This window comes from Macaca fascicularis, chromosome 6 (assembly GCF_037993035.2).
Source record: "Macaca fascicularis isolate 582-1 chromosome 6, T2T-MFA8v1.1".
In the NCBI taxonomy this organism is placed as follows: domain Eukaryota; kingdom Metazoa; phylum Chordata; class Mammalia; order Primates; family Cercopithecidae; genus Macaca; species Macaca fascicularis.
Genome location: NC_088380.1, coordinates 88360631 through 88387176, shown reverse-complemented (window position 1 = coordinate 88387176; position 26546 = coordinate 88360631). Strand labels below are relative to the sequence as shown.

Below are 26546 nucleotides of genomic sequence, written 5' to 3'. Positions count from 1 at the left end.
TTGAAGAGATCATGAATTTCTTTACATTTTTAATGCCTCATTAGGTTCTGTGTTAATTAGTAAATAATACTATCTCTTCCAAAGTTAACAAGTGTTAAGAGACCTGAGAATTCTATCTTTAGGAAAAAGGTGAAGTTTATGTACCAAAATAGGAGTACCTTTTAATGTATATTATTCAGTGAAAGAGTATTTTATTTGGAAACATCTTGGTGGGAAAATTCCTTGCTATGTTTTGTCTAATCAATTAACTCCAGGCAGAATTAGTCATTTAGGATTAAGTAGCGGTGGAGGGAGAAAAGTTTTTCCTTTTTTTTTTTTTTTTTCCCCTCTCTCTTCAGGTTCTAAGTTGAGATACCCTCCTGACAACCAAAGTCAAATTAACAAAAGAAAACCCAGCAGCAGTTTATTAACATGTGCTATACCCATCACAAGGGAGAGGCCTCAGTACAGAAGTATTTCTCTCTCAAGGCAGTGGCTTAGGGGCCTTGTTTAAATAGTGTTTTAACAAAAAGCCATACATTCTATGTGACAAGACAAAAGAGAGAGCTGTTTCAGTCTTTTAAGCGGCAGGAAAAAGTGGGAAAATAGTAAATCTGTTTCCAGTTTTCTCCAGTGCCTGCTGGTGCCTTCTCTGTGCTGATAAGCAAGTTCTGTCTCTAGGAAGAAAGGATTTATGTGCTACCATAAGGCAAATAGAGGCTGAGGCAGAGTGTTCCCTTGTGTGTTCACGTCTTAACAATCCTCAATATTTTGGGAATAAGTATTTTGTTTTCCTTCAAGTGGTTTCTTCTTTCATGAACTAAGCAGTATTCTTTGGTAAAGAATTTTCATAAAGATTGGATACTTGTTCCAAGTGTGTTTTGTTTTTGTCGTAATTGCTATTGTTGATTTACTTTTTTGAACAAGAAATCTTCCTGAATGTTTTCAGCTTTGTCAATATCTCAAGTAAACATCTTTGTATTTTGAACCCACTCAAACATAAGCAATCTTTATCTTGGAAATAATAGTCATTTTCTAAAGAGAAAATATGTCAGAGATTTTAAAAGTTAAAATAATAAATATAAGTTAAAAACACACAGAATCAGCTATGTGAAGCTACATGCACAAAATCATAGAGATTAGATCGCAGGAACAGTGAAGAAACCAACTTGAGCAGAGGTTGTGCGCTATAGAACAGTTATATATAGGGCTGTAAACATAATGTATGGAAATGGAATCATATTGGAGTTGTATCTTGCAGCCAATGGAATATTTGAACACTGGGCATTCTGAGCAGGAAAGGCACAGGATGACAGCCTTACTCTCATAACAAGATGAGTTAGTAAAGGAAGACAGAATGCAGATTTCTTGAGGGCAGATGCTGAATCTTACTTATCTTTTTATCTCTATAGCACAGTATAGTGCCAAGAATGCAATATGTTTTAAGAAATATTGAATGAAGTGCAGGAAAGAGATGGGAGCCAGTTGAATAAACTAAATATTCGTTGAAATGGCCCAATCCAAAACCAGAGTAGTATTTAGAGTCTCAGGACAAAGTATCAGAAAAATAATGAATTGAAAATGACATTGATTTTTTAACCTAAAAAATCACTGAAAGAAACAGGAATGCCAAAAAATTAGCTAGCTTGGGAAAAAGTACTTTAGAAGTTTCAAATCTGATCATGGAAATAAATCTAAGAAGAGCCATAATCAGCAAGAAATGCAGAAGAGAATCTCTAATGAGAGAGGTCAGTCATGAAAATATGGATGTGGAGCTCGTCTTCCTAGAAGTCACAGCTAAAATCCGGGACAACATGGATTGGTTCTTGATAGTTTCTTTCTTCTCTATAACTCTGCTCTACAATATGGTAGCCATGAACCACGTGTGGCTTTTGGGCACTTGAAATACGACCAGTCTAAATTGAGATGGATGGCAGGTATAAATTACACACTAATTTATACCTCAGTATGAAAACAAAGAATGTAAAAGAACTCGTTAATAATGCTTATACTGATTACATGTTAAAATGATATTTTAGCTATATTTGGATAAATAAGATATATTATTAAAATTAATTTTACTTATTTTTTTTTAATATGGCTATTAGAATATTTAAAATTGTATTTTTGGCTCATATCCTATTTCTTTTGGACAGTACTTCTCTAGAAGGTCAAATATTTTATCCTCATGATGAAAAATTAGGTTAAAAGCTTTGTCTAGATTTGATAGTCCCTAAGCACATAGATTTTGTCTTTTTTATCCCTGTAATCTCTGATGCTCCCAGGCATGAGGGCTATATCCTCACTTCTACTTCCAGACAAATTTTTGTCTTTTTTGATTCACATCCACCTTTGTTAAAACTGGCAGTGGCCGTAAGCAAATTATAAGTTGTTGGACTTTCCCCTTAGTGGGAAGCATATTTACAATCATACTTACAACGAATCATATATAGTCAATAGCAGTATTCTCAATGTGTGTTGCTCCTATTGGCATCATCAGAATCATCTGAGAGCATTTTCGAAATGTAAATTTTCAAGACTTAACACAGACCTACCAAATTCAGAATAACACTGTAATCTCTGTCCCTAACATAATGCCTAAGAGATGCTTAGTGAACAGATTCTGGTTGGTTAAGTTTTTGAATTATCAAAACTTTATATATAATCAGTAGCAGTGTTCTCAATGTGTGTTGCTCCTATTGGCATTATCAGAATCTTCTGAGAACATACTAGAAATGTAAGTTTTCAAGCCTCAACACAGACCTACTGAATGAGAAACTGAGATTGCAGAGCAGCAATATCTGTTTTAACAAGCTCTCAAATGATTCTTTCTCAAGTCTGAGAACCAGTGGACTAGAAAAAGTAAGCAAATTGAAAATATTGGGATAATTTGCTGGCTATCCCTAACAATAAATTAAAAATACTCATTTCAGTGAGAGATACTCAGAGATAAATCAGCATTATAGGTGACATCTGAGCAACAGAAAGGAGTAGTGGGGTTTCAGTGCAACATACTTAAGAATTTAAAGCCTAGATTTCTGCCTATTGAGTTCTTAAAAATAAATTTAGCTTTCACAAAGTAAAGTAGACTTGTGTAAAAGTTTAAAACAGAAATAAAATTAAAATGTTAATAAGATTTTTACATTTATTATAATGTGTAAAATGTATAAAGTTGTAAAGTCTATTGTCAGCATCCTGTTAAGGAACACTATTCTATAATCTACACATTCCCCACTTTTTAATCAGCACTTATGGATCTATCCAGGTACATCAAGGCTGCAGTTCACCCAATGACTATCTTCATCATGGTTTTATCAAATCCTTACTATTCCACAGAAAGACTCAACCTTTAGAAATATATTTCACTGGTGTATTGATGGATATACTCAAAGACAACTTCATATTTATCTATGACCTTCACTTCTTAAATGCACTTTTGCTTTCTGCCATTGTGGATATATTTTTCTTTTTCCCATGATCATTATATACCATTGTATTTACTTGATGAAACAGTCTATTTTAATGTTATCACTATCTCTAAAGAAAAAAAATCCTTTTTCTCACCTCTTTATCCTTGGTCTTGCATAAAATACAAAATAAAACTATTTGGAACTATAGTTAACTTGTAGCTTTACCCAAAAAATGACTTCTTATATTAAAATTTGTGTTTTCATCATCATTAGTTATTATCTCCAGCCCATCTTGCTTAAAATTCAGAATAATACTGTTTATTGCCTAGAAGAAATGAAAATACATTTATTTTTCTTATTATGAATATTAAGCTGTGTTAGATTACTGAATATAGTACTTAAAACCAAGGACTGTAAACATACTTAGGGGAAAGTCCAACAATTTATGATTAGCTTATAGCCACTGCTGGTTTTAATAAGAGTGAATATGAATCAAGACAGAAATAAATTTGTCTGAAAATAGAAGTCTCATGCCTTGCAACTTTAGGCAGTCAATAAATATGTCTTGAAAGGATAAATTCCAAAATTAAAATTTACAAAATAAAGATGAATTCACAATAAACTTCTCATTAGGTCTGTCTTGAGGCAAATATTACTCTCTTACAGCATGTAAGAGGGAGGATTTTATTTTATATAACTTAATTTTATTTTTCACAATGTTGTTTGTATACATAGTATGAGAAATAAATTATTTACGTCGCATTCTTAATGAAGGACAGGAATCCCATGCAAGCTACCATTCACTCTTTCTCACCCACATTTCCATTGGTCAGCATAGTGAAACCTTTTACCAATCTATTTGTGTATTATTCCATCTCTCTATGGAAAATAATATTATTATATTATTATTTTCCTCATTTATCAGTTTAGGGGTTACCTATTTCCACTAGAAAAGATAAGAATTTCGTTTTCTTTAAGGACCCCCTTCTCTTCTCACATAGCATTTATATAAACACTTTCTACTTTTCTATCATCCTAATATAGTTATATAAAACATTTGGCTAATAATATAATCAATGAGTATGTTATTAATATTATTTAAATTATTTTCATAACAAAGCCTATAATAATCCACAATCATTTTCCTACATAATTTTTGTTTTTTTAGATTAATAATTGCCTTATTTTGTCTTTGTTTTTAATCATTAATTCAATGTGCAACCCTCCCCCAGTTGTATAAATGTCCATCCAATATTTCTATAGATTAAGTATTCTTTTTTTATCTTTTTGAAGAAATATCTCCTACCCACTTTTATTTGACCCAATTTAAATAAGCACCCACTTAGTGCTCGATATACCCCTGTGTGGCACAGCTGATAGCTATGGTGCAAGACAAAGTTCCCTATTCTTTTCCCTCTGCTTTTCTCAAGTAAAAGGAGTCTGTCTCCATAGCCACCACCACTAGGAATGTATTGAGTTTCACCTGAAGCCAACAAGTTTCAGAGTCTCACCCAAAACCTGTGATACCTACCTGGGTATCCCTGCTGGTTATTCAGGGTCAATAACACAAAAAGCTGTTTTTTTGAAAAGTTAAACAAAATTGAGGAACCTAACAATAAAAAAGAACCTGCCTAACTAACAACAAAAAAGAGAAGACCCAAATAAATAAAATCAGATATGAAAAAGGAGTCTACAACTGATACTGCAGAAACTCAGAAGATCATTAGCGAATACTATGAGCAATTATATATGCCAATGAATTAGAAAATCTAGAAGAAATGAACAAATTCCTGGATGCATACAACCTACCAACATGGAACCATGAAGAAATCCAAAGTCTGACCAGACCAATAACAAGTAACAAGATTGAAGTTGTAAGAAAATGTCTTCCAGTCGAGAAAAGCTGTGTATTACATGGCTTCACTGCTAAGTTCTACCAAATATTTAAGGAAGAATTAATCCCAATCCTATGCAAACTATCTCAAAAAATAGAGGACGATGGCATACTTTCAAGTTCATTCTTCTATGAGGCCTGTATCACCCTGGTACCAAAACCATACAAAAACATATCAAAAAAGGGAAACTACAGGCCAATATCACTGATGAATATGGATGCAAAAATTCTCAACAAAATGCTAGCAAACAAATTAAACAACATGTTAAAAGTTTGATTCATCATGATGAAATGAGATTTATTTCAGGGATGCGAGAATGGTTAAACATATACAAACCAGTCAATGTGATAAATCATATCAATGGAATGAAGGACAAAAACCATATGATCATTTCAGTTGATTCAACATCCCCACATGATTAAAAAAAAAAAAAACCAAAAAAAAAACCCAAAAAACCCTGAGAAAACTAAGTATAGAAGGAACATACCTCAACATAATAAAAGCCATATATTACAGATCCACAGCTAGGGTATTAAATGGGAAAAAAACTGAAAGCCTTTTCTCTAAGATCTAGAACACAATGAGGATGCCCACTGGTCACCACTGTTATTCAACATATTACTGAAATTTCTAGCTACAGCAATCATGAAGGAGAAAGAAATAAAGGGAATCAAAATTGGAAAGGAAGAAGTTAAATTATTTCTATTTCTGTTTACAGATAAAATAATTTTTTTTTTTTTTTTTTGGCAGAGTCCCACTCTGTCACCCAGGCTGGAGTGCAGTGGCATGATCTCAGCTCACTGTAACCTCCACCTCCTGGGTTCAAGCCATCCTCCCACCTCAGACTCCCATGTAGCTGGGACTACCGGCACATGCCACCACACCCAGCTAATTTTTGTATTTTTTGGTAGAGATGGGGTTTTGTCGTGTTGCCCAGGCTCGTCTCAAACTTCTGGGCTCAAGTGATCCACCTTCCTTGGCCTCCCAAAGTGCTGGGATTCCAGGCATGAGCTACCATGTCTGGCCAATCAGTAGTACTTCTATATGTCAACAGTGAACAATCGGGGGGAAAAAAAAAATCAAGAAAATAATCCCATTAACAATAGCTACAAATAACATAAAATATCTAGGACTTAACCAAAGAAGTGAAATTTTCCTGCAATGAAAACTATACAACATTGATGCAAGAAACTGATGAGGACACACACAAAAAATGAAAAGATAACCCATATTCATGTTTTCAAAAAATAATATTGTTAAAATGTCAATACCTCCCAAAGGAATCTAAAGATTGAATGCAATCTTTATCAAAATAGTAATGACATTCTTCACAGAAATAGAAAAAACAATCCTAAAATTTACATGAAACCACAAAAAGACCCAGAATAGCCAAAACTGTTCTAAGGAAAAAGAACAAACCTGGAGGGATCACATTACCTGACTTCAAATTATACTATAGAATTATAGGAACCAAAACAACATGGTACTGACAGAAAATCAAACACACACACCAGTGGAACAGAATAAAGAACCCAGAAATAAATCCTTACATCTATGTATGAACTCATTTTTGACAAAAGTTCTATGAACATAGATTGGAAAAGGACAGCCTCTTTAATAAACCGTTCTGGGAAAACTGGATATTCATATGTGAAAGAATGAAACTTGACATCTATCTCTTATAATATACAAAAATCAAATCAAAATGGATTAAAGACTTAAATCTAAGACCTCAAACTATAAAACTACTAAAAGAAAACTTTGAGAAAACTTTCTAGGACATTGGACTGGGCAATGATTTCTTGAGTAATACTCAACAGACACAGGCAACCAAAGCAAAAATAAACAAATGAGATCACATCAAGTTAAAAAGCTTCTTCACAATTAAGGAAACAATCAGCAAAGTGAAGAAATAACCACAGAATGGGAGAAAATATTTTCAAACTATCCATCCGACAAGGGATTAATAACCAGAATATATATGTAGCTCAAACAACTCTATAGAAAAAATCTAATAATGTGATTTAAAAATGGACAAAATATTTAAATAAACATTTCTCAATGGATGACATGCAGATGTCAAACAGGTATATGAAAAGTTGCTCAAAGTCATTGATAATCAGAGAAATGCAAGCCAAAATTACAATGAGATATCATCTCACCCCAGTTAAAATGGCTTATATCCAAAAGACAGGCAATAAGAAATGCCAGCAAGAATATGGAGAAAAAGGAACCCTCATATACTGTTGGTGGGAATAAAAGTTAGTGCAACCACTATGGAGAACATTTTGGGGGTTCCTCAAAAAACTAAAAGTAGAGATACCCTACGATCCAGCAATCGCACTGCTGGATATATACCCAAAAGAAAGGAAGTCAGTATATCAAAGAGATATCTACACTACTGTGTTTGTTGCACCACTGTACACAATAGCCAAAATTTGGAAGCAACCTAAGTGTCCATCAAAAGATGAATGGATAAAGAAAATATGGTAGTTATACACAATGGAGTACTACTCGGCCATAAAAAGAATGAGATCCTGTCATTTACAACCAAATGGATGGAACTGGAGGTCATTATGTTAAGTGAAATAAGCCAAGCACAGAAAGATAAACATCACATGTTCTCACTAATTTGTGGGAGCTAAAAATTAAAACGGTTGGAACTCTTAGTGACAGAGTGTAGAAGGATGGTTCAGCCTCTGGAAGGGTAATCAGTGGGTGAAGTCTGGGAGGGGGTAGTGGAAATGGTTAATGGGTACAAACAATAGTCAGAAAGAATAAATAAGACCTACTATTTGATAGCACAATGGGAGGATTCGAGTAAAAATAATTATTTTAAAGTAACTAAAAGAGTATAATTGAATTGTTTTAAACACAAAGAATAAATGCTTGCGGTGATGGATACTCCATTTACCCTGATGTGATTATTATGCAATGCATGCATATATCAAAACATTTCATGTAATCAATAAATATATACATGTATTATGTACCAACAAGTTTTTAAATTAGAAACTGGAGCACTGAGCTAGTCCTTTCATTGTCTTGTCCTTTCTCTCCAGGTTTTTTTTTTTTTTTTTATTCTTGGATCTTATGTTCTATGTTTCAAGATTTATAATGAAATATTCTGTTTCAATTTTCTTCTTTTCACTATTGCATTTTTTTTCGCAGTTCAATTTTTTTTTCACTTCTTGTTCTTTATCTTATATAGCTTAATTGTATATATCTTATTCTTCATTTATGGCTAGAATAAGTTACTTTGTCTTTCCAAATAATAATTATAGTTCTTTAAGAAGTTTTATTCTCTCTGAGTATTCTTTGTTTCTTAAACTGTCTTTTCTCTGTTTGCTATCTTGGTTTCTACCTCTCACGAGAAAAGCTTTTCTCTCAAATTGCAATCATTGGAAGGACAGCCCTTATGAGATATTTAAGAGTATTCCAGTATAAAACTGATTTAAAAATTTAGGTCCTTTGTGTGTGGTTTAGCACTATAAGCTTCACTTTAGAATGACCTGACTTCCATTTAATTTGGGGAACCATGTTTTGAATTTAGATACTTTATTTTACTCTGGTCAGATTCCCCAAAAAACACTTTTCCAATATTGTTTCTGAAAGCCTATAATTCTAAATGCCAGGGCTTGGGAAGCTGATAGACTTAAGTCTAAGAGGTCTCACATAAACTTTCACCATGTTTTTGACATGGTATGTTTACTACTAACTATATGTGATGTCCTTCCAAGCAGAATCTTTATATTTATTCTCTCCAAAGGAAAACTTTTTAACCTGTAAGTGGTTATAGTATAGATATTTGGAGTTCTCCCACAAGTTTTGTGGTTTATTTGATTTAGTCAAATCTGCTTGCCAAAAGCCACATCCATAGCTTTTGCTAGACATAATGTATTAGACTTTTCCAGAGAAACAGAATCAACATAGTAGGGCAGGGAGAAAAATTATTTTAAGAAACTGGTTCACATGATTGTGGAGGCTGGGTAAGCCCAAAGTCTGCAGAGTAGTACAGCAAGCTGGAGACCCAAGAAAGAGGTGCAATTCCAGTCCACAGGCAGTCGGCCAGCAGAATTCTTTCTTGCTCAGAGGAGGTCAATCTTTGTTCTATGATGCCCTCAAATGATTTGATGAGACCCACTCATGTTATGGGGTGTGATTTGCTTTACTGGAAGTCCACAGGTTTAAATGTTACTCTCATTAAAAAAAAAAAAAAAAAAAAAAACACCCTCACAGAAACATTCAGAATGATATTTCACTAAATATTTTCATCCCATGGTTCACCCAAGTTGACACATAAAATTAATCTTTATATATACCTACTTCTTTTGACCTATTTACAGGCACTTTGACCACATCAGCCTACTCTGGGGCCATAACCTTAACCATTTTAGCCTTTTTGCCTAGCTTAAAAATTAACTAGATATGATCTTAATATTTTTAGCAATCTTAGCAAATCTGCTACAACCACAGCCTTGATTTGGTATTTACCCTAAGGCCTTAATGGTAGCATCCTGGACTTGGTCTATTTTTCTAGGACTCTGTTCTAATGGGTGTAGTGCAGTCCCCCCTTGATTTTGTAAGAAATAGCTCATATGTTCTAATCATGCAAGCTGGAAATCTGGGACTGTCTATATTTCTTCTTTTTTGTTTTGGCGGAGTCTTCCTCTGTTTCTAGGCTGGAGTGCAGTAGTGCAATCTCTGCTCACTGCAACCTCCGCCTCCCAGGCTGAAGCGTTTCTCCTGCCTCAGCCTACCAAGTACCTGGGACTACAGGTGTACACCACCATGCCCAGCTAATGTTTGTATTTTTTAGTAGAGACAGGGTTTCACCATGTTAGCCAGGATGGTCCGATCTCTTGACCTCGTGATCCGCCTTCCTTGGCCTTCTAAAGTGCTGGGATTACAGGCGTCAGCCACCACGCCCAGCCATTCCTTCTTAATTCTGTTTGCAAAGTGACCTTCCTTTTTCTGATTTTGTCTCTTTTTTGTCATACCATAATTAACAATAACGAGCTCATACTTTCAACATTTTGACTTGAAATATCTTCACATTGCTCTAAATTTCATTAGGTATAATTTCCGTATTTCTATCACAAAAGCTATGAAATGTACACCATTACATACAGTTTACCATCTTTCCAGCACCTATAATAATTTCCTTAAAAATTTTCCAGGCTCCTGTAACTATTTTCTCACTGACCACCCATCCCCAGATACTTTTGTGGTATCATATCAGTGCTAATTTTGTGGTACTAGCTATTTCTGTGCATTTTATAACGTTTCATATTTTTGCTGCAACAAATTACTGCTCACTTAATGTCTTAAAACAACACAAATTTATTGTCTTGTAACTCTAAAGGTCAGAAGTTTAAAATGGGTTTCACTGGGCTAAAATCAAGGTGTTACTAGGGCTCAATTTCTTCTGGAAGCGCCTGAGGGTAATCTGTTTCCTTCTCCCAGAGACTGCCCACCCTCCTTGGCTCATGACTGCCTTTCTACATATTAAAATCCAGCAACAGCAGGCTGACTCTTTCTCAAGCTGCCATCTCACTGGTTCTTGATAATCAAATCTTTTTTTTTTTTTTAAGTGCCCTTGTGATTATATTGGGCCCAACTAGAAAATCCAGATTCATCTCCCTATTTTAAGGTTAAATGATTAGTAATGTTAATTCCATCTACAAGCCTTAATTCCCATTTGCTATATAATGTAACATTCACAGGTTCCAGGGATTTGGAAATGAACCTCTTTGGTGGGCCATATGCTGCCTACCACACGGTGTCATAAGCAATTGCAAAATCTCACTGGTTTAAAACAACACACATTTATTTCTAGCTCCCACATATGCTAACTGGCTGGGGTTCAGCTAATGTAGGCTGGGTTGGTTGATCTTAGGTCTAAGCTTCAGGTCAGGTTGAGACATGCTTTACAAGCCTCTCATCTTCCTTGGGCTATAAGCTGTCTGAGGCACGTTCTTATGGCAGAAGGTAGAAGCGCAAGAGAGCAAGCCCAATCTTACAAACATTTTTCAAACCATTACTTGCATCACATCCACTAACATCCTACTAACCAAAGAAAGTTGTGGACGGGAACAGTGGCTCACGCCTGTAATCCCAAATTTTAGGAGGTCAACATGGGAAGACTCCTCGAGCCCAGGAGTTCTAGGCTCCCCTGGGCAACATAGTAAGAGCTCATCTCTACAAATACAAAAAAATTATCCAGGCATGGTGGTTCATGCCTATAGTTGTGGCTACTTGGGAGGCTGAGGACGGAGGATCACTTGAGTCTGGAAGATCTAGGCTGCAGTGAGCTGTGATGGTGACACTGCACTGCAGCCTGAGTGATAAGGCAAGACTCCAGTTTCCTAACAGAAAAGAAGGAAGGAAGGAAGGAAGGAAGGAAGGAAGGAAGGAAGGAAGGAAGGAAGGAAGGAAGGAAGGAAGGGAAGGAAGGAGGGAAGGAGGGAAGGAGGGAAGGAGGGAGGGAGGGAGGGAGGGGGGAAGGGAGGGAGGCATTGTGTAGCCAAGCCCAGCATCATTGGGATAGAAAAATATACTCTCCCATGTAAATGTGGAGAACAGGCATTGAATATTTGCTAAAACAAACAAACAAAACACTAACTTACCTTACTAAGCAAGGAATTACAGAAAATGGAAACAACCACCTTAAAACTTCCCATTCACTTCACTTACATATATGAATGCTATTCAAATCCATAGTGTCAATTACATGTTTTAGCACAAATTTTATCATTCATCTATTTTTACTCTCAGGTTAATTTCGTTGAGCAAATAATAAAGCTAAAAGCACTTTTGAAAAATGAGTTATTAAGCTCCCTACCAATTACTACACACATAAAACCATTTTAACTCTGAAAAAATATAAAATCCATGAGTATGTTCATAATAAAAGTATAAGTAAGTGGTCAGACTCCTATGACACTGCCTCATTTTTAGAAAGATTATAGAGTTGAGTTTACTTGTGAGGATGACATCTTCTCAAATAAATACTGATACAGAAGTATGATGCTTTTGTTCCTATAATACTTCAAAGTCAAGAGAAGATTATCCATGCTACATGCTCATTTCTGTAATTCATTTCACTGAAGACCATCATTTCATAGTACAATGATCTACTTTAAACCATCTCTTAAGTCTTTAATCATTCTAACAGTTTCATTTCTGCATACAAAACACAAAGTGACTGTTAGAGAAAATAAGACTATCTAAAAGAAATAAACTTCTAAGCCAAAGGTTATAATTAGAACTTTTCCCCAAAAGATTGTGCCCTAACTATACTTCTGAGTTGTGTTTTACATATTGAAAGTTACTAGTTTATGGTGTTCAGTAGGTCAGTATTTATGTGAACTGTGTACCAATCTTAACTACACAAGGTTACGGAAAAATCCACAATCAATAATGATTTCTGTCATCTTCACAGTATCTAAACAAGAATTTATAGCAGACTTTGAAAAAAATCACTTTGATGAGAAGTTTTATTGGGCGTATTCAATCTACAATCTAGATAATAACTTGAAATTTTAAAATTTGATTGGTTTTTATTTTACTGTTATTAAGAAAGCATAAATTTCTTTGCAAAATTATTTCTTCATTTTGAAACAATCTCAAACTTATAGAAGAGTTGCAAGTACAGTACAAGGAACTTTTTCTTTTTCTGAAAGACTTCAGTGTAAGAATGTTGTCCCCGGTGCAGACAGTTTTATTACCTGGATTGAGCTTCGGTTCCCCCTATCAAGCTCCCCCTCCACAAGTAAACCTACCTTGCGCAGTCCATCTAATTACTGTAAGAAGGAATTACCCAGGAAAAGAAGCAGAAGGAACAAACGTAATTATACTTCTGTATTTCTTCCACAGTCAGGTTGATTAAGGAGTACATGCTGTGTGATCAGGTATAGCATGATACTAAGGAATTTTAGAAAGCATTACTCCAGAAAATGGCAATTCAAAATGCCTTGTGAGGATATATATTTCACATATATAAGAAATGCTTTGCCTTATGTATTTCATTATCCAATGCTGAGATTTCCTATGTAAAAATGTTATCTCTAACAAAAACCAAAATTAATCACATAACAGCAGACTCAATCATATCTACCATTAGACTGCTATATATTTTTATTTTACTAAAATATTCAATAAGGTAAATATTTTAGATATTTGGCAATAATATAAACTGATAAAGTCTATACAATAATTGAAGGCTTTTTCTTTTTTTTTTTCTTTTTGAGACGGAGTTTTGCTCTTCGTTGCCCAGGCTGGACTGCAATGGTGTGATCTCGGCTCACTGCAACCTTCGCCTCCCGGGTTCAAGCGATTCTCCTGCCTCAGCCTCCCGAGTAGCTGGGGTTACAGGCACATGCCACCACACCTGGCTAATTTTTTTGTGTTTTTAGTAAAGATGGGTTTTCACCATTTTGGTCATGCTGTTTTCGAACTCCTGATCTCAGGTGATCTGTCCGCCTTGGCCTCCCAAAGTGCTGGGATTACAGGCATGAGCCACCATGCCCAGCCTTGAAGACATTTTGAATGTATATTTCACCTATCCTATGTCCAAATATTTGAAGATAATTTTTATATATTTCATTACAATTATCAATTATACTTAGTAATTTTCATTTTCACTACTATTATTCTTTTTGTTTATTTATTTTTAGTTTTTCATCTTACAGGCTACTTTATTTTAAATAATAAAATGTAAAAGGTGGTAGGCCTCTAGCCAAAAATAAACACATGGGAAAAAAAGAGTGCCTATTCTAAAATAAAAATATTTCTGTCTTTATTTCTGGAAAAAATGGTCTGTTTCTATAATATCAGAGGCACAGTTTAAGCATGCTATTAGTACTAAGTGAATTTTCTACGAGGAAACCACAAAGTACCTTTGAAAATCAATACACTCTGAAAAAAATATTTTAAAACTTATCCATTGGAGAAATCATTTCAAAGTCAAAGAACAGTGGAAGTTAATGGGTACTGTAAAGTTTTTCTTTCTCTCTGCTCGGTACACCACTCTGTTCTCTCATGCTGAAGACAAAGGAGTTAGGTACATGGACCATGCAAAGGAGCAAAAACAGCTCAGTAATCCTGAGACAGTGAGCATGGCCATGGAAACTGCCACAGTAGTGGAAAAATATCTGGCTTCCCTTTAATCCGTTCCAGACTTTTTGCAAAGATTTTTCCATTGCAATATAAGTGTTTATACTTTATACACAATTTTCTACCATTTTTCTACTTATTCTCCTTTAATAATATAATTGTATGTCAGAATTTTGATAAACATAAAGAGCACATGTACTTTGAAAATAATTTTTTCTCCATTGATTTTTATACAAAGGCAATTATGTAATACATTCAACTTTGCCTAGGCAAACTGTGGGTGTCAACATTTTTCTTGTTATGCTATGGAAAAGACATAGGAGAGGACAGATCATGTTAGTCCAGAATCATATAGCTACTAAGAATCTGAATTATAAAGATTCAGATTTACTACTGTCTTATAATTATTCATTCAACAGGACAACATTTATTGAAAAACTACCTTCTTCTGTAGAACTGCAAAATGTTGGCCCCAAGGAACACAGTGACAAATGAGATTGCATCTGGACCTTAGAAATATTCAGAGTCTAATGGATGCTTCCATAGAGCAGCCTTCAAAATGTTTAGAAAATTGAAAGTGAAAGTCATTCCATCATGTTCTGTTAATATCCATGAGAAGAGAACACTTGCTTTAGAAAGAAGTAAATTGTAGGAATCAATGTACCTGTAAAACATTGATTAAATATTAATAGTTGTCTATAATGCATGGAAAACAGTAAGTAGGGATCCACATTTCTTGTATTTAATCATCTAAGGACCTAAAATCTTCTGAAAGGGCAGTTATAAATTGTATTAGTGTGGAGTCCTCTGCTTTAATCTAAGTCATTACCATCCAGTTGTCAAAGAATTAGAGCATTAATCCGATATGCTGTGACTGAAATCTTGACTCATTCTAAGCCTCTTCTCTTTCCTTAGTTAAGGAGGTTTTGAACTGTTTTAAAAGGATAATTGCCTTTACTCTTCAAATTTACTTTTTTTGTAGACATACTGCATAATTGTGTAAGAATGGAATACTTTATTATATGTTTTATTCATTCAAGTATAACAACTAAATATATATATATATATATATATATATATTTTTTTTTTTTTTTTTTTTTTTTTGAGACGGAGTCTCTCTCTGTCGCCCAGGCTGGAGTGCAGTGGCCGGATCTCAGCTCACTGCAAGCTCCGCCTCCCGGGTTCACGCCATTCTCCTGCCTCAGCCTCCCGAGCAGCTGGGAATACAGGCGCCCGCCACCTCGCCCGGCTAGTTTTTTTTGTATTTTTTTTTTTTTTTTTTTGAGACGGAGTCGCGCTCTGTCGCCCAGGCTGGAGTGCAGTGGCCAGATCTCAGCTCACTGCAAGCTCCGCCTCCCGGGTTCCCGCCATTCTCCTGCCTCAGCCTCCCGAGTAGCTGGGACCACAGGCGCCGCCACCTCGCCCGGCTAATTTTTTGTGTTTTTAGTAGAGACAGGGTTTCGCCGTGTTAGCCAGGATGGTCTCGATCTCCTGACCTTGTGATCCGCCCGTCTCGGCCTCCCAAAGTGCTGGGATTACAGGCTTGAGCCACCGCGCCCGGCCGTTTTTTTGTATTTTTTAGTAGAGACGGGGTTTCACCGTGTTAGCCAGGATGGTCTCGATCTCCTGACCTCTTGATCCGCCCGTCTCGGCCTCCCAAAGTGCTGGGATTACAGGCTTGAGCCACCACTCCCGGCCTAAATATATACTTTCAACAAGTCATAAAATTGTTCACATTCCATTTTGCTGATGGATAGCCTTTTTCACTTTTGCTATTGTACATCTCAGTAGAGTTACATGTTTATGGTGTCATTCTAAAAATCAATAAATTCTGGATTGATTTTCTACAACTACAACTTCTTGTACCCTATTATATGATCTAGTAAAATAAGGAAATGATCTAGTAAAATAAGGAAAATCAGTTATCTAATGCGATAGAACTCACCACTCAACGTTTTGGTGCCTTAGTCAATGATAATTTGCTATTTCAACCAAATCTGTGGGTTGCTTGAGTAACTCCTCTTTTGGTTTTGCCTGGGCTCACCATGGGACTGCACTCAGCTGAAAGGGGCCTGGGCTGGATGACCCACGTGCCTAGAAATTAGTACAACTTCTCAGCTGGGGAATTTTTATTTTCCTGTCAACCTCACATAGGCTTGATTGAACTTCATTCCAAGGTTCGAAGATGTAGAGAGGAGAAGCTTCAAGGCTTCTTGTGCAAAACTCCAGAACTCACACAACATCACTTCTGTCACACTGTATTCACTAAAGGAAGAAATCAAGATCATCCCAGGTACAAGAAGGTGAAGAAAGAGAATTCACTCCATTATGACTGTATCAGCAAGGCCACATCGCAGAGCCATGAACCCAGGAAGGTCTTATTCATTGTTGAACATTATTAAAAATGTTTACTACAATATATAACTCTATCTTACCAGGTATGAAAATATCTTTTCTGAGCATAAAGGCCATGAATTCATATGATTTGAATACATATTTGGGTCAAGTTAAACAATTGATTTAATGCACACATTTCAAACTAAAATGTTTCTCAAGGACAGAGATTGCATGTATTAGTTAAAACATTGGTATCCAGTTATTTATCTTTTGGAAAAAGTCACTATAAAGTTAAGTCAGGGAACCCAATGAAGGAAAGCTGTATGAGGTCAGGAAGCCGGCTGTTTTGTTGTCATTCATTTCTGTTAGCTTTTGAAAATCACTGTATCCTCAGCACCAAGACACCAGACACACAGGATGAACTGAATTGACATAATAAATATAGGAGGCTTTTTGGTTGTTTTGTTGTGACACATATAGTATATATTGATTTGATATAATAAACATAATAGACTTTATTGTTTATTGTAAGATTTTCAGTTGTTTTGCTTTGGTTTGTTTTTATGTTTGTTGTTAGCTTATAATATCATTTGAAGTTTGAGCATACTTGTTTTAAAAATGAGGACACTGAACCCCAGAGAACTTATATTAATCATCCAGATTTAAATATTTCAAGAACTACAACAACTTGATCTAAGCTCTCGGTATGTTATGTTACAGGGAAGTTATGTGTCCTGAATTTCCTTTCAAAATCTACTCCTGACTTCGCACCTCTTCATGTAATAATAAGAAATAAGAAATATGTTTTATCAGTAATATATGCAAAGATTTTAACAAATAAGTATCATTTCATTATTATTGTTTTTAATATTTTACTATTTTTAAGCCATTATTTTAATTGACAGAATTTTTCTGGAAATAATGCAGTTAATTGAATAAGTATGCATCACAATTTTGTTTTACTACATTTTCCTTCTCTAAATCCAGTCAGATCTATGGAGAATTTCTTATATTTATTCAATATCCAACTGCAAAATACAAGTGCATGCATATATGTGCTCAACACAAAAAGATAAACATAAAGACTTGCATTGGATTTATTGGGTTTGCCACTAATTTAAGAAATTAGTTAAAGCTAATCTAATTAGCTAAAACCGAGAAATTAACAAACCTAAGAAATTAGTTAAAATATTATAATTGTTTTGATTTAATTTTAAAATATAATGGTTATTTTAATTTTAACACAATATCAGGTTAATATCTATAAAAATCATGGTTTTAAAGATCATTGCACAGTCAAAGTTAAAGCTATTTTCAAGTACTAAACCAATAGCTGATTTTTTAAAATACATCTTAAACAGTATTATATTTTAACATTGCAAATTACTTTTAATATCATAGTAAAGAAGATTTCAAAGTTATTGTAATCTAAGAATCACTTTTAATACTGTATTTTGTTATTTTTCTTTAAAATAAATTGAATAAGATAATTTTTCATATTTTAGGGAAATTATGGAGCACGTTTAAATATACCAATCTTTTCATGAAGAGATGTGTGCCAAAAAATTCACCATTTCCTTGGCAGCTTTAAAAAGTTCTGAATATTTAAGTGTTCTTCATTTTACAGGCTGAAATCTGTTTCCTGGTAACTTCTACTCAGTATTTCCCATCTAAGCACTTCCTAGAATGATCTATTCACAATGGAACCCACAGCTTTTTTCATCCCATTAAGTACTTTCCTTTCTATGCCAAAAGGGTACTCTCGGTGCTAAGGGGTTATTCTGGTGGTTTTTGCATACCCTGATGATGGAACCTCATTATGATTTCCTGGACTGTTGAAAATGCCTTTTGCTTTCAGCATGATACTTTTAAGGTCTCTCTGAGGTTGTATTCCATTTCCTTGATTCTAATGGGATATACATCCCTGAAGAGGTGGTTAGAGCCTGAGAAATACTACCTCAGTTATATATTAAACTTTTACTGCTCAAAATGAGATCTTAAAATAGCTTAATGTAAAGAAATAGTATCAATGTCTCCCCAGATATTAATTAATAATGATTAATCACCTCTATAAGTGTAGTTTTAACTATATGTAGTTTTAATAAAGATGTGTATTTTTAAATAAAGACAGTGAAACATACATTGTGGATAACCCATCTTGAAGCAAACAGAAATTAAGCTTATTTAAATGATTAGGAAACCTGGCCGGGCATGGTGGCTCACACCTGTAATCCCAGCACTTTGGAAGGCTGAGGTGGGCAGATCACTTGAGGTCAGGAGTTCGAGACCAGTCTGGCCCACATGATGAACCTTATCTCTACTAAAAATGTAAAAATTAGCCAGGCATGGTGATGAGTGCCTGTAGTCTCAGCTACTTTGGAGGTTGAGGCAACAGAATCACTTGAATCAGGGAGGCAGAGGTAGTGGAGAGCCAAGATTGCACCACCATACTCTAGCCTGGGTGACAGAACAAGATTCTGTCTCAAAAAAAAAAAAAAAAAAAGAGAGAGAGAGATTATGAAGCCTAATAAAAGAAATGCTCACATACATTATCTTCTAGAATAAAAAAGATGAAATGCACACTCTGGAAATTTAGACAAAACATGGTTGACAGAATGTCTATGTTATCTCATTTTCAAATTGATCAATGTGAAATCTCCCTTTCCATTGTAATAAAAAGTCAGATTTTCTTAAATAAAATAAAAGAGATGACTAAATACAGTAAATGGAGAATTAAGAATCAGTATCTTGTATCTTAGGCAAAATTTAAGGGCCATCTGAAAAAGAATACCTTATCAGTATTCTTAAGAAGTTGACAGGTTGATCAGTTTTAGTCCTGTGCAAGATAGTCTGGGAACACTGGAAATAGGCCAATCTACTTAAAACCTGGTATATACTAGGTTCTTCATACATGTAATCTCCAAAATATAAAGGTTTCACAATACTTTTATGAAGATAGTATTTAAACATTTAAAACATGAGAAAAGTGAGGCTCAGAGAGCTTAACTAATGTGTCCAAAGTTACACAGTAAATAAACTGTGAGATAAGTAGTTTACTTGACTCAAAGGCTATATCTGTTATTTGACAGCACAAGCCAAATCATTGTTTCTCCAGACCCACAGGGAGGAAAATCCAAGGAGTACTGAGCTCATTTGTGGTTGCTTTAGCAGTGTAGCTTAACAACAAAAGCAAAGGACTGTGAGTCAGGCAATGTGATCTTGAATTTCCCCTCACTGAGCTTCAGGACTTCAGGTGAGTCATTTTGCATCATGGTTTCCAGCTGGTCATATTTATAAAATATAAGATTAAAACTAGATGATCTCTAAGACATTCCAGATTTGACATTCTGTGATTCCCTCATGCACATCTTTAAGTTATATTTTCCTTTTAAATCAAAAATTATTTGGATTTAGATAGTTGTATTTATTTTTTATGTCAGTTATTATAAATATTTGGAAACATGGTAGATTTTATTCTGCAAGATATTGGCAATATCTTCCAATAAAACTTTCAAAGTCTTATTTCGCTTTCTTCAAGTGTTATATTTCAAAATGAGTGATGTGTGATCAAGGGTCTTTTGAGGCTAAAACTGTAATTCTCTTCTTACTCGCAATTGCATGGTTCTTTGGCTCATGTATATTCCAGACGCACAATAGCAATGCTCCATTTTATACATTTTATGTAATTCAGTGGCTTGGTAATAGGGAAAAAAGCTGGCATTTAGTTAAAACTAACTATAATATAAAATCTGGAAAAAAAAAAAGCGAGGTGAGAGTTGTACAATGTATGTGTAAATATATGTGTATTCACATACATACACAAGCCTACACACACAGGTCACTTTTTTTTCTTTTGCTAACTGATGTGCCATATTCTGCATGTATTTTAAAGAAATAAAGCTAAAATACTCAAACTATACTAACACTCATTTATTTTTAATGTCATTGAAATTGTCTTTTACTTTGAAATGGAAAATCAAGAAGTTTTCCTTTCCCTCTATTATTATAAATTTTAAAATTACATTTTTTTATTCCACAAAATAGAAAATGCAACTAAGCAAAAACAAAAATTGCCTCTAGCCCCACAATATAGACATAATCAATTTTAAAATATCTTAGTAAACAACCTTCCAAACCTTCTCTAAGAATTAATATATGTAAATATGATCATATTACACACACTATTTTTTTAACTTTTTTGTGCAATAGTTTATTTTATAAAAACTCATTATAACATTCACCTGTAACCCCAGCACTTTGGGTGCTGGGTGGTCAGATCTCCTGAGGACAGGAGTTCAAGACCAGCATGGCCAACTCCATCTCTACTAAAAAAATACAAAAATAACCCAGGCATGGTGGTGCATGCCTGTAATTCCAGCTACTCTGGAGACTGAGGCAGGAGAATCGCTTGAACCTGGGAGGCAGAGGTTGCAGTGAGCCAAGATCGTGCCACTCCACTTGAGCCCAAGTGACAGAGCAAGACTCTGTCTCAAAACAAACAAACAAAAAACTAATTATGCTATTCAATGCTTCCAAAGTATTTCACTATATGGGTTATTCAATTAATTATTTATTATTCATCATTTAGTGGTTTTCCCATGTTGATATTAAGCATATGCAATAAACATATATATTCATTTTTGCTTGACCAATTTTTTCGTTATGATGAATTTCAAGATATGACTGTGGGTAAAATGGTGAAGCAGTTATAAAAATGTTGATATTTACTGTTAAATTTGCCTACTGATTTTTTTTCTTAACATTTTACCTGTGCTTATTCCCCAACACTCCACCTAACATTGAAATTCTCTTCTTTAAACAACATTTAGATATGTTGGCTACCTTGTTAACATTCTATTCATATGTTCATACAAAACATACAAGTATGTGAACTCTAAATGTTAAAAATGAATCCCCACAATCACCTAATTGATATTTTCTTGCTTCATATCATCAAGCTTACTGCTTGTAGATCATCTACAAATCATTTTGTTTTTTTATTTTCCTTTCAGGAGTGGCAAACCCCACTTTCAGTTTGCTTGTTTTGGTGGAGCTGGTTAAATCCCCTATTTCAAGGGTATATATTGACTCAGGCTTTAGCCATTTAGTGCATTCTGTTTTCCCATCAACAGAGGTTGGCTCAGAGATAGGCATGCTCCTTGATTTGAAGCATTGAATTGGGGCTTTTTTCAACTTGACTTTAAAAAGATATCATCGGCCGGGTGCGGTGGCTCACGCCTGTAATCACAGCACTTTGGGAGGCCGAGGCGGGCGGATCACAAGGTCAGGAGATCAAGACCACCCTGGTTAACACGGTGAAAACCCGTCTCTACTAAAAAACAAACAAACAAAATTAGCCGGGCGAGGTGGCGGGCGCCTGTAGTCCCAGCTACTGGGGAGGCTGAGACAGGAGAATGGCGTGAACCCGGGAGGCGGAACTTGCAGTGAGCCGAGATCCCGTCACTGCATTCCAGCCTGGGCGACAGAGCGAGACTCTGACTCAAAAAAAAAAAAAAAAGAAAAGAAAAGAAAGAAAAAAACATATCATATCATGTATATATACTAAAACCCAGAATGATAGGAGGCTGAAACTTCCATAGCCTTCTTTGCACCACAATGGGGCATGCTTGTCTGCCCAGGGCCAAAACAGAGGCAGACAGAACCAAGAGATGGAGAAAAGTCACTGCTTGTACCAATCTTTTGTCCTCTGAATCCAGCCATCGCTGAGTCACGAAAGATCTCCGTGTTCTATCACATAAACAATAAGTTCCCATTTAGTTTTTGGAAACAACAATTTCCCAATTAAAGAGACCAATGCTAAATAATGTATGTTAAATCAATTATTGACATTTCAATAGCTTAGTCTTCACCAAATAGTTTCAGTAATAGATTTATTTCTGAGTCTTTCAGAATTTGTTTTTTTCTTCTTATTTTTCTGTATACAGTCTATACCTACAACCATATTATAGCCACACATATTATGTTATTCACTGCCCTATCGCCTCTCTTAGCTATGGGCACTAAAACATTTATATTTTATTCCAGGTAAAAACATGTAAACAAGTAACAAAATGAAAACAAAATCTTCAATGCTTATTGTTGAAATAATTCTTATTAAATTATCTTAATTCTCTTTAAATATTATAGTCCTTCCACTCCTGCACAGACTACGAGCTTTTAAAGGGCAGGTTGTAATTTCTATAATTCGTTGCCTTTTGCTTAGCGTCTTGCCTTTAACAAAATAGGAACTTAATAAAAAATGTGCTGATGGATTGGAAACAAGAAGTAAATGACAAAGGACCAACAAAAGAGGACCTTTTCGTAGTATAGCTGATGGCCCTAAGAGCCCACAAATCAATATTAAAGATAAGATAAATTGAACAGCAAAACTCTGCAGACTACTTGGCTACAATATCCCAAAGATTAGTAAAATGATGTTTCTAAACAAACACACATAATGTAAACCATACGAGAGAGAGATAATCAGCACTATACTAGCCCAATTCTATTTGAGATATGTTATTTTTTTCTCTTGTCTATTAATTTCAAAAGTGTATTGCTTTTCTTTACCTTTGAAAACAAACAAAAGTATTTTTTTAGAAGCCTTAATGTATACTTTATATGAAAATAAAGAAATGAGTAATTCACACAAATAATTCGTGTAATATGGTATTTTCCATTTTAAAAAAAGAGTTTCAATTATCCACCCTTGACACATACTTTAGGTGTTGTGGAGATGAAGCCTTTATTACAAGCACAGACAGATTTTCACAATATAGCAGGCAAGCCTCAGATTATCATCTGCTTCATCACGATTTAGCTCAAAAAATGTAGAAAACCTGTGGACTTATCAAGACATACAGAAATGCTGTATGAGTGATGCTGGAGTCAAATAACTAGTAAAAAAAAATGAGCCTGGAATTACAGGAGGTTTATATGAATAAAAATGGGTTTCTATCCTATGAAACCTTTATATTGTTTTATGACTTACCTGCTGATCATCATATCCTTTATTGCCTTTTAAGTAAAATGGTTATATAATTTTATAGCATAAAAATGATACATGTATAAAATTTTAAATGAAAAAAATTAAAATTCAATGTTAAAATAATCATTATGATATTCCTTAGAAATAATCTTTCGTAATAATTTTTCCTAATTTTGACTAAAACTTTCTGTGAAATTATGTAAAAAACAAATATTATAATAAAAATGGGCATAGAATATAAATAGATAATTCATCTTGGACACAATGGCTCATGCCTGTAATCCCAGCACTTTGGGAGGCCAGGGTGGGCAGAGAGCTTGAGCCCAAGAGTTCACGATGAGCCTGGGAAACATGGTGAAACCTCTTCTCTATAAAAAGAAAAATACAAACATTAGCCAGGCATGGTGGTGCATGCCAGTACTCCCAGCTACTAGGGACGCTGAGGTGGGAAAATCACTGGAGTCTAGGAGGTTGAGGCTGCAGTGAGCCATGATGGCACTGCTGCACTCCAGCCTGGGAGACAGAGTGAAACCCTGTCTAAGAAAAATAAATAAATAAATAAATAAATAAATAAATAAATAAATAAATAAATAAAAGGTAATTCATTTAAGATGAAAGTTATTGTCAAAAAGCAAAAGAAAAAAAAATAAGGTGTTTAACCTCACTATTAGTCAAGATCACACAGTTACAATAATGAGGTTTTTTTGACTATCAGGTTTGCGTAATTCAAAAACCTTTGCTCATATTTAGTACTGGGAAAAACATATACTGTGTTACACTACTTGTAGAAATTTAACTTGGTACTAACTTTACAGAAAATCTAAGAATATCTATTAGAATTTTATATGTGTCTGCTTTTTGCCCAGTAACCTCTCAATTAGGAAACATTACAGAAAAAAGTTGCTGGAGTTTATACAGTTATACTTACTAGTCTGTTCATTACAGCATTGTCTATGACAGGAAGATCATCATCAACAACAACAAAAAACTGCAGAGGACCTAAAAAACAATAAATAAGGGATTAGATGCTTATGTTTGTACTTGTTACACGAATGAATGTTGCATACTCATCTAAAATTACACTAAAAAATGTAATGAACCATGAATATATCTCTGATACATTGCTTAGTGCATAATGAGAAAGAGAGAAGAGGATGAAGGTGAGAAGGGAGGGAAAAACAAAATGGTAGGATATACATATTCATGTGCTATGCTCGGAGGCATTCAGGAACATTTCCAAAAGGTATATTCTAATCTGCAAGCAGCCATTAAAAACCAGTGGTAGATTGTAGGTGATTTTATATGATATTTTAAAAAGCTAAGTTAAATATCAGTATTTGCCTTATATCTTAAAAAATATTTAAAACCATTGTGTTATGAAGAGTGTAAAATAATTTCTATTGAATTGGTTATGATTATTTATCCTTTTTAATGCTGGATGTTAGCCTATTTCCAATATTTGATGTAATAAATAACATGAGAAATAGTTTATGTGACGTGATCAATATTCTAGAATAATCACCCATGTAAATAAAATTTTAATCATACATGAAACTATTTCAAACAATCTCCTTAGTATAAATTCTTAGAAATTGGTTCACTAGGTCAAAGCTTATATTATTTTTATCCTTCTTGATATATATTGTTAAACTGTTTCTTAGAAAGGTGGAGGCAATCAATAGACTCATTGGTGGTGTATGAGAGTCAGATATTACTGGGAAATATTATTTCTGCTTTGAAGTTTACCTTTGAATTCTTTTATAATTTTCTGACATATAGAAGTTCTGTGTTCATTTTATGTAGACAGAGAAATTAGTCACTAACTTATCTTATTATTTTCATTTTTAAAATGTTCTTACTTATCTAAATTAGCTTAAAATATTGACATAAGTTTTTCTATTTTATGTTATTTGATAGTAAAGATAATAGGCTTGTCGATCAATTTTTAATTTAGTTTAGTCTCTATTGAAATGAAAGTTCTTTTTATGTAAAAAATAGAATTACTATAAGTATATACACTTTATTTGATTTGTAGATGTATTGAATTATACCTGCACCTTAAAAATTGAGACATTAGAAGTTAAATTTTGGGTTTCATAAAACAAATCTGACCACGTTGGTTCCATAATCCTGCAAGACAACAATTTGTGGTTAGGTAGCTTGCTGTTCCCTTTAAAGTGAGTGTGCATTTTCCAATTTGCCACCATCCATTATTATATTCTACTAGGTCCACTTCTCTGCTGTATGTGGCTTGCCTGAGCACAGTAGGCAGTTAGTGAGCATTTTCATTTTAAATAATAGATAAAACAGACGTTCACAGACAAGGCTTAACAGGATTGATCTGGGGGCTGGTTTCCTTATGACACTCTGTTGTCCCTGTTGTGTAAAGCTGAATAGATTCCCATATTGTTTTAGTTTCAGTGGATGTGCAGTCCTGGCAGACCAGGATTTTTGGTGTACATATGGAGTATAAGGTTGTATGCAGGTGAATTTAGTCAAGGCTAGGAAATTACTGAAATGCTTGGGCTGCACAATAACACCACTAAAGAAAAATATTATCTTAGCATTTTGCAGACCTTGAATTTAGTGGCTTAAAACAAACTACTTTGTACAATGCCTGAGACATAGTATATGGTAAATGGATATTTTTGTAATGCATGAAAGAGTAGGTGAATGATTGAATGTCTCATGATAAGGTTTTATTACTAGTGAGTTGGAGATTAACTGAGAGTAAAGATCAAACTGCCTGAGAAAACTTACAAAGAGCTGAATATACAAAGAGGAAAACAGTATAAGATGACAGAGGAGCTGGCGGTGCTT

General features: G+C 34.4%; 1 long non-coding RNA gene across 2 annotated transcripts in view; it reads right to left on the bottom strand.

The window, feature by feature from the left end:
• The window catches only part of LOC102126289 (uncharacterized), a 44665-nt gene that overhangs the window by 4689 nt on the left and 13430 nt on the right, over positions 1-26546 (bottom strand). For both annotated transcript variants that reach the window (XR_001491492.4, XR_001491490.4), the window contains exon 3: positions 24655-24725. This is a non-coding gene — a long non-coding RNA (uncharacterized lncRNA). The remainder of the gene's footprint in view (positions 1-24654; positions 24726-26546) is intronic.